The sequence below is a fragment of the Mustela nigripes genome, chromosome 2 (assembly GCF_022355385.1).
Source record: "Mustela nigripes isolate SB6536 chromosome 2, MUSNIG.SB6536, whole genome shotgun sequence".
NCBI lineage: Eukaryota > Metazoa > Chordata > Mammalia > Carnivora > Mustelidae > Mustela > Mustela nigripes.
This window is the reverse complement of record NC_081558.1, coordinates 100,701,624-100,714,102: the sequence shown is the minus strand read 5'-3', so window position 1 is coordinate 100,714,102 and position 12,479 is coordinate 100,701,624. Positions and strand designations below refer to the sequence as shown.

The window sequence follows — 12,479 nt, the reverse complement described above, 5'->3', positions numbered from 1 at the left end:
TTAAGACCTCTAAGACTTTTTAATAATTTTTTTTAAGGTTTTATTTATTCATTTAACAGAGAGGGGAGAGTACAAGCAGGGAGAGAGCAGGCAGAGTGGGAGGGAGAAGCAACCTCTCTGGTGAGCCCCGGGATCCTGGGATCACGGCCTCAGCCGAAGGCAGCTGCTTAACGAACTGAGCCGCCCAGGCATCCCCAGATCTCTTAAAACTTTTTAGGGGAGTTTACCAATCTGAAGGGTAATGTTGCCAAAACCTCACTAGTCTGGTTTTGGTATCAGGTTTTGCTGTTTCATTAGGTTAATGTGACTTTTCTAGATGCTTTAGTTTTGTTATCTGTGATTCCATAGTTGAGATAGTGTCCTGTGGTGTTTAAGCTTCTGAAGTTTTATTTCTCTGTTGGAGTTAAGCTTTATATAATCATTTAAAAACTATTAAATATCTACTATGGGCAAGGCACCGTTTTAGGCACTTAAGATGTATCATTGAGCAAAATAAAATTCCTGCCCTTGTGGAGCTTATAGTTGGGAGTAGAAAAATGATAAAAGATCATGAACAGATTACATAGTATGTTGAGAGGTGGTAACTACTATGCAAAATGTATAACAGATTAAAGTGGGATTGGGTGAGTGTATGTGGGGGCAGGTTACAATTTTAAATTGTATGGCAGGAAAATGCCTCTTAAATAAGATGACTGAGCAAAGATTTGAAGTAGGTAAAGGATTTACTTAGGAGTATCTTTGGGAGGAAGTGTACCAGGCCTAGAACAGCCAGTACAATATGCCTGGAGACAGTAGCATGCTAGAAGATCTAGGGAGATAAGGAGGTCTGCCTAGTGAGGCTCAAGTGGAGTGAGTAGGGGGAGAATATGGAAGATGAGGTCTGAAAGGTGGTGGTGCTGGTGCTGGTGCGTGCTGGTGGTCGTGGTGGGGAGAGCATAGCACAACAGATTGTAGGGGGCCTTGCAGACCATTATAAGGACTTTGGTTTTGCCACTTATTAGTTTTATAACCTTTGGTAAGTTACTTAACCCACTCTCGGAAACTGAGTAATTATGGTTCCAATCTCCTAAATTGGTTGTTTGGATTAAGTGAGTTAATAGCTACAAAGACCTAGGAAGTATATATTCATTGCAATTTTTTTTTAAAGATTTTATTTATTTATTTGACAGAGAAATCACAAGTAGGCGGAGAGACAGGCGGGGGGGGGGGGGGGGGCGGGCTACTCGCTGAGCAGAGAGTCCAATAAGGGCCTTGATCTCAGGACCCTGAGATCATGACCTGAGCTGAAGGCAGAGGCTTAACCCACTGAGCCACCCAGGCGCCCCGTTCATTGCATTTGTAAACGTGGAATCAACATTAAAATATTACTTCTTTCTCATTTAGTAGCAAAGGGAGGATTGATTTTTCTGCCTTTTTTTTTTTTTTAAGATTTTTAATACTTATTTATTTACTTATTTAGAGAACTTGAGTGAGGAGGGGCAGAGTGAAATGGAGAGAGATTCAAGGAGACTCCATGATGAGTGTGGAGCCCAGTGCAGGGCTCGATCCCACCACCCTGAGATTATGACCTGAGCCAAAATCAAGAATTGAATGCTTAACTGCCTGAGCCACCCAGCAGCCTGTGATTGTTCTATAATAAATTGCTTCAACTTCAGTTATAGCCCTTATCACATTATGTTATTATTACAGACCTTATTTGTTATGTGTGTACTTGCCATCTTTGCTAAATTATTAACCCCTATGGGCAGAGGCCATGGTATTTTATGCATGTCTTAGGAATCTTAGGTAGCATGTTGTATATGTATATCACGTGGTCAGAATGTTGACTTAGTTAATGACAAAAATGTTGGCTTAATGAATCAGCCCACCTGCACACATGCGTGTGTATGTGTGTGTCAATACTGCCAGTCTTTCAAAACTGAATAATGAAGGACAATAGCTAATGGTCCCTGTAAAATATTTCATTTATTTTCTTTCTGTACTATAGTTATTAAAATTGGTAATGGTAGAAAATCACCTTAATTATTAAATAAGTGTGAGGGTTCATACTATGTAAAATTAGAAGTCCATATTTACATCATAGTATGGATCTAGTAACATCCGGCTATCTTTGGTTAAAGACAAATATCTTGATTTGACAGCAAAGTGTAATACTCCTGCCTTACAACACGTTTTTTAGTCTTAATTTCACTGTTTACATCTGCACAAGTGGTATTATGAGGAAATATTTAGCCAGCAAAATCTTAAATCAGAGGAATTGCTAAGAAGGAGTATTCACTAACTCCTGATGTGAGGAAGTGAAGCAGGAAAAGAGGAAGATCATAACTGACCTTTAGGTGGTTGTCCAAGTAACTTGATACCTCTTTTTATACTTACAGGGTCTTAGTTTCCACCTTGGTAGGTTCTTTTCTTCTCATTTTTGGGGGAGAGAAGTGGGAGAGGAGGAGGAAAGATAGAGACTTGGAAGGAAAAGTGAAATTGGTAGATCATGCTCCATGAATTGAGGGTTCCAGAGACAGAGTCTTTGTGACAGGTGAGTTAGAGGAAATTCTGTGTTTCCATGGTAGAGGAAAGGTTGTGATGGAAATGATATTCCAAAATTTCTGTTTACAGATTTAGACCTTGAGGTTATATTATTCTGTGCATGCGAGTGTGCCTGTGTGTGTGTGGGGGGGGGGTGCATGTTTCCTTTTCCTTCTTGCGTTACTGTTTTATTTTTTGTTTCATTCTTTTAACATGTCTAGTTATATTCTTTGATGTGTGAGAGCCTTAATTTAGAGCTTTCAATAAAAAGTGATGCAAGAAGATGAGTAGGCTTTTTGTGAAAATGTTTTCAACAGAATATTAACATTTTGAAAACATTTGTCCAACCTGTAGATTTTACCATATTCTGTGATGGCATATGTAATAATGTCTTGATTGTGAAGTAAATATACCCAATCAACTTTGAAAAAGACTCATAATATAATACTAAAATATATAATTTGAAGGCATTTTTATTTCCTGTATATAGACTTTGCTGTGCTTTTTCTGTTCAGCGTTCCAGTATTCCTATAGCTTTAAAAATTCTAAAAGTTGAACACAGCTATGTGTTCTTCACATAGACTAGTGAATAGCAGTGTAGTGCAAGTACAGTGTTGCTCTATTTGTTTATAATAGTGTCTAACACAGTAGTATAGTTTTATGGCAAATACATATTATTAAAAAATTGTCTACATAATTGAGAAGGTAACATATATGCTCTTCTGAATTCTTTGGAACAAAACTCTGAGGCACGCAATCAAGAGCTTAGCAGTTTAAAATAGAGTTTTTAGTTTGTAACTATTTTAGCAACAAAGCTACTGACTGGCTGAGGGACTAGAAAGTGCTGTAGTGTTTGTGATGCCTTGATAAAATTATATAAACAGAACTTTGAATTAATATATTGGTTATTTTCTAAAGATTTAAAGTTACTTGTTTCGTTTTTCATTTATAGCTATTTATGATATTTATTGAGCCCTAAAAATGTGTGAGGGCAGCTATATAAATGCTTTATTATTTCTGAATAAAAATTATATTTGGCTTATTCTTTGTTCCTAATAAAATTTCAGCTTTCATTCTTCATTAACTCCATTTCATATGCCAGAAAAAAAAAAACACTACAGTTACATAAATTGTATGTTTCTAATATCAATGCAATATCAACACAGGGTATTAACTTTCCATATTAGTCTCTGTTAAAAGGTTTAGTATAGTATAACATTTAAAAATATGTATAGTCTATTTTAGTATTATTAAATACCTTTGCCTTGAAAATTTTAAATAAATAATGTTTTTGTATTTTTAAAAAGTATATTAATGTAGTTGGACTTTTGAGCGGAGGGAAATGTTACTTTGGGGTTTCATCAGGAAATGATATTCTTTGAATGATGGAGAGAATCAACATAAGATTTTAATGAAACACATTTTGTGTTTATTTTTTATTTTTTAAAAGATTTTATTTTAGAGAGAGAAAGAGCATGCATAAGTGGGGAGGAGGGGCAAAGGAAGAGGAGAGGGAGAATCTCAGGCAGAGTTCCTGCTGAGTGCAGAGCCTGCTGCAAGTCTCAGTCCCATAACCCCGAGGTCATGACCTCAGTCAAAATCAAGATTCAGATGCTTAAACCATTGAGCCACTAAGCTGCCCCTACTTTCTTTGTTTAAGTTATTTAAGAAAATTCTGGGTTATTGCCAAGATTTTAAAGAAATCTTAATCCTCGACTAGAAATTAAATTAGAAGAAATCCATTTCGGGTCTCCTCATTTCCTTGGGATAGCATTTACTACTAATTTTATTTAATCCAACAGTTTCTACCAGGAAGAGAATGTTGTTAGATTTGGCATATTTAGATACCACTATTTTACTTGACTTTAAGAACATGTCTAATCCTGGTTCTTCTGAGTGATAACCTGTATTTTTATACTCTTATAAGGTAGAGGGGAGGAATTGGGAGCTTGGAAATTGAGCCAAGTAGTCTAGTGGGATGGACATTTGTTTGACATATTTTATAGGTAATCCAGCATTGTTTTACTCAGTCTTTAATTTTTACCTGTGATAGATGTCCGTGCGTTTGGTATGAACTGCACTGATAAACTAATCACAACTGTTGGATTGGACTTTGTATCTATTGGATGATCCCTTTTCCTTTTATAGCCACTTAAATATAAGCATGAATTATGTATGTATATATGGTATTGCTATCTAGAGATAATGAATAAATACATTGAAAGAGTTAAAGTTATTAGTTTTATAGGATGTGGATCATTATTTTTTCTCACTTACCTGTATTACTTGTATGTCTCTTTTAGGCCCCAGTTCCCTTATTTTAGGAAGATAGATGATTTTCTCCTTTCTTTTTGGCTTAAGTTAGTACATATGTTAGGCCTATGCTTTTATCCTTCAAACTAGTGAAAGAAAATTAAATATTTAACAGTTTTCAGGATATTTACATATCTGTCAATGGCACATAGTCTGGTGTCAATTGTTAATGATCATAGAAATTCTAAAGTTTTTCATAAATTTTGTTTTGAAAATTCTTTAAAAATGAAGATGTGAAAATAATATAGTGGCCATATTTTAAGATTTCTTCTTTTTCCATATTTTCTGATAATTGTCATGTTCAGCATTTCTTATTCCTTATCCAGGTTTATTACAAGAGTATATACACTTAGGCAGTAGAGAATGTTATAAGGTTAAAAAAAAAGAAAAGGTTCTCTCCATTCCTATTTGTGATTAACATTTGTGTGTATGTGTGTATTCTGTCAGACATTTCCTATATATATGCAGACTTTTATAAGTATACCTGTATTTACATATTTTTTACACAAATGAGGTCACAACATACATATTATTCAGCAACATGTCTTTTTGTTGTTAACTTCTTTATTTTTGCATATCATTCCTTCTCATTTCATTCTGTTTAGTATTCCAATATTTGGATATACCATAATTATATTAACTACTAACTTATTTATGTATATTTACATTTTTAGTTTTTTTGCTATAATAAGTGGTAATATGGTGAATAATCTTGGGTATATCTTTGCATGTATTTTAAAATATTTCTGCAGTATGAGGGGCTCTTGGGTGGGTCAGTCGGGTAATCGTCTGACTGGTTGATTCTGGCTCGGGTCATGATCTCAGGGTCATGAGATCAAACCCTGTATCAGGCTCCACATGTGGAGTCTGCTCAAGAGTCTCTCCCTCTCACTCTGCCCTTCCCCCGCCAATTCCTGTGTGTGCATGAGCTCTCTCTCAAAAACAAAACAAAACAAAACAAAACAAATCTGCAGTATAAATTCCTAAGGGGAAAATTGCTTGGCCTGAGTGTGTACATTTGATAATTAAGTAGATGAATTGCCTAACTGAAAGATATCCTGGTATCGGTAGTCTAGGATAATGGGAGTCCCTATCTCTGTGACAACACTAGCGAGTGTCAAAATTTTAATATTTGTCAGTATTTTGTTGTTTAGTATTGCTTTCCAAAATTTCATTATGAGTGAGCCTGAGCATTTTCCCATCATTGTTGGCCATACGTATTTTTTCAGTGATCTCTTTGGTCATATGCTGAGCCCGTACCCATTATTTTCACGGAATTTTTTTTTTCTTATCCTTAGATTTTGTTTTTGCCTTTATAGAAGTTTTAATTTTTTAGGATTGAATTTAGTGATCTTTTCTTTTATGGCTGGTGGTGGAGGGTTTCTGTGTAAAGTTTAAAAGCTCTTCATCCTTCGTTATAGGACTCACTTTTTTCTCTCTGTTGTCATGTCTCTGAATGACATGAATCCCTGGTTTGTCATAGTTTGACATTATTTTCTTCCTTAGTAACCCATAAAATAGCTGTGTATCTTAAGATTGGTAGTTTTAGATTTGGTGAACTATGGTACTTGAGAAAGAATTATACAGGTTTTCTATTACTTTTTTTGGTTTAGATTGCTGAAAATCTTGTATGTTGAATATATTTGGTATAAACAAGAGATATAGAGTTCTAGCTTTAGTTTTTTTTTTCCAGCTGGCTTGCTGATTGTCCCCATTCCAGTTATTGAATGGTGCATTTCTTTTTTATGTATTTGAAATGCCACATTTATCATATACTGAATTTCCGTGTTTTTGAAGGGCACCTGTCTGAAATAATTTCTGTTCAGTTCGTCTACTTGCCTCTTTGTATACTGAGAGTGTTAAGAGAATTCAGTAATGGAACTGGTTATATAATTAATATAACACAAAGAATTTTTTATACAAACAGTAGGGCTTAGAATAGAATATTATGGAAGAAAAAGTATACATTGACAATAACAATTAAAAATATAAAATGCCTGGGAGCGAGCTACTTGAAGAAAATTTTGAAACTCTACTGAGGGATAAAGAAAATTTGAATCAATTCAGATTTTTAGTAGGAAGCTGTGATACAAAGCTGTCATTTCACTGTAAAAATCAAATTGATTTTTATTGATTTAATATTTTATGATATTGCTGAACGTATTTCTTGTGACCTTGCTGAATGTGCTTTATTAGTTTTCTTCCCACCTTAGTTTGTTGAGAGTTTTTATTATGAATAGGTGTTGAATTTTGTCAGATGCTTTTTTCTGCGTCTCTTGAGACAACCATGTGATTTTTGTCCTGTATTCTCATAATATAGTGTATTATCTTATTTGATTTTCAGATGTTAAACCATCTTTGCGTTCATGGGATATATCCTACTTGGTCATGGTGTATAGGCCTTTTTATATGTTGCTAGATTCAGTTGGCTGATATTTTGTAAGGATTTTTGTATCTAATTTTATAATTGTAGACACTGCTGAGTAGTTTTTATGTGATGTCTTTGAATTTGGTTTCAGGATAACTCTGGCTTCATGGATTGAGTTGCAGAATGTACCGTCGTCTTCTGTTTTGTGAAGGAGATTGTGAAGGATTGGTATTTCTTCTTTAAATATTTGATGAAATTCATTAGTGAAGCCATTTAGGCCTGTTCTTTCCTTTGTGAGAAATTTAAAAATACTAATTCAGTTTCTTTATTTGTTATATTCAGATTTTTCCGTTTCTGCTATATAGTCTTTTTAGGAATTTGTCCATTTTATAAAAGTTGTGTAATTTCTTGGCTTAAATTTGTTAAAATATTCCTTCCTTTATAATTCTTCAAACTTTTTTGAGGTATAATTAACATAATTTTTATTAGTTTCAATTGCAGAACTCTTCATTTTTGTGGGGTCTGTGTTACTATCCCCTCACTCATTCCTGGTTTTTGGTAATTTCTCTTTTTTCTCTCTGTTCTTAGTTTGCCTAGAAGTTTGTTAATTTTGTTGATCTTTTTAAAAGAATCAAGTTTTTCTCTAATTTTGTTCTGTATTTCATTAATTTCTGCTCTGATTTTATTCCCCTTGTCTGCTTACTTTAGGGTTTGGTTTGTTCTTTTTCTATTTTGTTAAGTGGAGGCTTTTGTTACTGATTTGAGAACCATTTTTTCCCCCAAATATATAAAGATACAAGCTTCCTTCTAAGTACTGTTTTAGCTGTATTTATGTTCTTTATTTATTATTATTTTTTTTTTCAAATATTTTATTTATTTGACAGAGAGACCGCAAGAGAGGGAAAGCAGGCAGGGGCAGTGGGAGAGGGAGAAGCAGGATTCCCACTGAGCAGGGAGCCCAGTGTGGGACTTGATTCCCAGGACCTTGGGATCATGACCTGAGCCACAGGCAGGTGCCTAATGGCCAAGCCCCCCATATGCCCCCATGCTTATGTTCTTTAAAGATCTTGAGAGAAGAAATGAGAAAAATATATTTATAGAGTCCTTTAACCCACATATTTTTTATTTCTGGTGCTCTTCTTTTTTCTTGTGTATTTGAATCTGTTGTCTTTTCCTGAAAGCTGAAAGCCTTTAGTATTTCTTGTTACGCAGGTTTGCTAGCAAAAAAATCTCTAAGCCTTTTTTTTTCTGAGATAACTCTTTATTATGCCTTCATTCTTGGAGGATAATTCTTTTGCCTTCTTGATTGACAGGTCCTATCTTTCAGCACTTTAAATATGTCATTCCACTGTTTTCTGGTCTCTGTTGTTTCTGATTGAAAGTCAGCTGTTAATCCTGTTGGTTCCCTGCACATGCTGAGTGATTTTTATCTTTGTGCTTGCATTATTTTCTCTTTGTGTTGCTTTCACCAGTTTGACTGTTAATGTGTCTAAGTGTAGGCCTTTTTGTATTTATTCTACTTGAGAGTCATTGAACTCCTTAAACTGTAGATTTGATTTCTTTTTAACTAAAATAAAATATGGGAAGTTTTGGCAAGTATTTTATTAAAAAATTTTTTCCCCCTGCCCTTTCTATACTATCCTTCTGGGACTCCAGAAGTGTTAATAAATTAGCCTCCAAGGCTCTGTTCAATTTTCAACTTATTTTCTCTCTGTTCTTTAGATTGGATAATTTCAGTAGATAGTCTTTAAGGTCATAGGTTTTCCTGCCATTTTAAATCTGTCATTGAGACCTTCTAGTAAATATTCTGTTTTAGTTACTGTGCTCTTCAATTGCAGAGTTTCCACTGTGCTTCTTTTATGTAATTTCTGTATACATTTATTGAGAATCTCTTATTGATTATTTTCATAACTAAAAAATTTAAATATGTGTTCTTTTTATATATCTGTAATAAACATTTTAAAATCTTGTTTGCTTAAACCAACATCTGGGGATACTCTAGGAACTGTAGTGACTGTTATTTTTTGTTATATTTCATTTTTTTATAATCTTATAATTTATTGTTGCAAACTAGGCCTTTATTTTAGGGAAGGAGATAGGGAGAGAGAGCACAAGTAGGAGGAGGAGCAGAGGGAGAGGGACAACCAGACTCTGCTCTAAGCATGGAGTCCAATGTGGGTCTTGATCCCATGACCTTGAGATCATGACCTGAGTCAGTGCTTAACCCGCTGAGCCACCCAGAGGCCCCAGGAATCTAATATTTTTAATGACTTATGGTAGGAAATTCCATAAACTCTTGAGTCTGTTGCTATGCTCAGAAATACTGTCAGACAGTTTGATTGTCTATAGCTAGTGTTCTTCATTTTTATTTTTATTTTTATTTTTTTTGGGGGGGGTATGGCATACTGTCTTCCTGTGATTAATGGTTGATTGTACTCATCTTACTGTCAGCTTTTCCTGTCAAAGGTGACCTGGCTGATTATGTTTCTATATCTAAGTATTTAATAGGATTTTACAACTGTAATTGTTTCTATTGTGAATAAATACATATTCTCTACATGACTAGTTCTGTTATTTGTAAGGCCTGGTATTGTTTTTGCTTCCCTCTTCAGTTCATATACATGCAAAGTAGATATGAATAGTACTGTTAAGTGGTTTTGTAATCTTTACTTTCTCTTTTCTAGCTTTTTAGGTCTGTAACCCTCTGAATTTCCCTAAGCATCACATATCTCTAAAGCTGTAGACTCCAGATTAGGCAAATTATTCTTTTTAAACATTTTTTTAAAAAGATTTATTTGTTTAATTTTGAGAGAGTGAGTGAGCATGGGTGTGTGCATGAGTGGTGGGAGAGGTAGAGAAGCAAACTCCTCACTGAGGGTGGAGCCTGATGCAGGGATTAATCCCAGGACCCCAAGATCATGACCTGAGCTGAAATCAAGAATTGGCCACTTATCCGACTGAGTAGCCCTGGCATCCCTAGGCAAATTATTTTTTTAAGACCAAGGTTATTTCGCAGTTACTACTTACCACTATTTTATCTTCCTAATTTCAAACTTAAGAGCAAGTCATTGTACCAGTCATTCAGGCATGGTTTCCTATTTACAAAGAATGATCACTTCATTATTCATACCAGTTTTTCCATGTTGTATTTGTACAGTATTTTTTCCCTTCATAAGTAATGTATTTTGTTGTGTGTTTTTCTATTTCTTTCTTTCTTTCTTTCTTTCTTTTTTTTTTTGTAGGACTTGGATGGCATAAGTGATTAAGGTGGTGTTGAGGGTCTCTGAAGCTTATGAAAGGTAGAAACTCAACCATGATTTCTTTTTCAACTCTACAGCATTTCCTTCCTTGAAGTCTTCATTTTTACCTTAGTCTCAGGTAATGTCAATGCTTGTTTTTCATAATCATGAATAAATTAATTTTTTCAAATATGAAACCATTTTTGGGTGATAGAATTTCATGTTGATTTTTGTACCATATATTATGTTTTGATGTTTATATCTGTTAGAAACGGGATTTTAATCTTTCTCTTGAGAAAATTGTTAAGAGACAATTGAGGAGTAATGATATCATTTTAGATTTTAAGTTTAGTTTAATGCAGAAAAATATGTGTAGCTTATTATGTAACTTAAGTGAAATTTAAGTGGGAAGATGTTTTCTCTTTTAACCCTTTTTTCAGCAGGGTATTGTATTTTTCATTCATTTGCCATTAACACATACAAACCCATGTTAAATTTTTCAGAATTTTCGGGGAAACTCTGTTTTCATACATTGGAAAACTAGTTAAACCTATTATCAAACTCAGTAGTGTTTAGCATATAATTTATAAAACACGAAAAAACATACCAGTTACTGTACATTTGTACATACTGTATGTTTGCCTAATCATTTATATTAGAAATACTAGTTAAAATATAGACTTGGCCACGGTGACAGAGGCTTTAAAGGTAGCAATACATTTATTTAAGAAGTCCATGTAAACAATTTTGAGATTTTATAGAGGCTCTAGAATCACCATGACCTGGATGTCTTTGTCTTGCTCTTCTTAATACGTAGCATCTCTGTGGTGGTCCCAGATGGTTACCATTATGTCTGTCAACAGGAAGGAAGGAAGGATATTTTCCTTCCCTTTAAGAGGAGTTTTATATACCATTTCTATTTATATTCCAGTGGTTATAACAGTATCACATGACCACAGTCAGCTGTATAAAGAAGGCTGAGAAATGAATCTTACCTAAGTAGCCATGTGTCTCACTTTTTTATTATTAGGCAAGAAGGAGAGAAGAGATTGGTTGCAGGGAAGAAGGGGGAATTTTTTTTGTGTTATATTATGGTTTCTTTCAGATTCACTTTTCATTAACTAGTGTGGATTAACATTAAAATATAATTTTTATTATCTAAATATTAACTCTTGACCTGGGACATACTTTGGAAATTGTGTTTACTTGCATTCCGAGACAGTTGAAGTTTTGTAACTAGTCATCATGCCTTTTTTTTTTTTTTGACTAAACACTGCTAGTCTTTTTTTTTTTTTTTTTTTTTTTAAGATTTTATTTATTTGACAGACAGAGATCACAAGAAGGCAGAGAGGCAGGCAGAGAAAGGAGGAAGCAGGCTCCCTGCTGAGCAGAGAGCCCGATGTGGGGCTCGATCCCAGGATCCTGGGATCATGACCTGAGCTGAAGGCAGAGGCTTTAATCCACTGAGCCACCCAGGCACCCGCTAGTCTTGATATCAGATGAAATAAGGTATTAAAAGTTAAAATCGCCTTGAGATAATTCCTAATTTTTTTTTTTTCACTGCCATTAGGGTGAAATGATTTGTCTGTTATTTTACACTCTAAAACAAGGGCATTGGGGTCTTGGATGGAAGGATCTTTTCAGTTACACATAGAGCTAAATGATCTGTAACTAGCTCCTTCTAATTCTAACGAGTTGTTACTCAAAATGTTTAACTAAGATCAGAACAACTTATCCTCAGAGACATTATACACTTCAAATAGTTCTTTTTAGATGAAAAATACATCATCATACATTGTATTTTATGTTTCTTGTCCTGTTGTAAATATTGTATTTGGAAACAAGTACCAAATATTATATATTATAGAATTTATTAAAGTGTTGGAAACCAGGTATCAATTTTCCACATTATTTTATGTCAACATATTTTAACCTTGGTACCCTTTTTAAAAGACTTGTGGTAACAGTTTTGATAAATTTATGTACTTACATAGAGCATTTATAGTAGTCCTGTTGACTTAAGTTTATTCCTGAAT

The 12,479-nt window shown here is 34.2% G+C and overlaps 1 protein-coding gene across 6 annotated transcripts in view; it reads left to right on the top strand.

Moving 5' to 3' along the window:
- Positions 1–12,479, top strand: part of ZNF148 (zinc finger protein 148) — a 120,622-nt gene that overhangs the window by 29,110 nt on the left and 79,033 nt on the right. Inside the window, exons 1-3 of one of the 6 annotated variants that reach the window (XM_059391125.1) lie at positions 2,439–2,533; positions 10,447–10,582; positions 11,752–11,952. The exons of 2 other annotated variants lie outside the window; for them this stretch is intronic. The gene's annotated coding sequence lies outside the window, so the exon portion shown is untranslated. Of the gene's footprint in view, positions 1–2,438; positions 2,534–10,446; positions 10,583–11,751; positions 11,953–12,479 lie in introns of those variants that run through there. 3 more of the 6 variants (XM_059391123.1, XM_059391124.1, XM_059391126.1) reach the window with 3 other exon arrangements.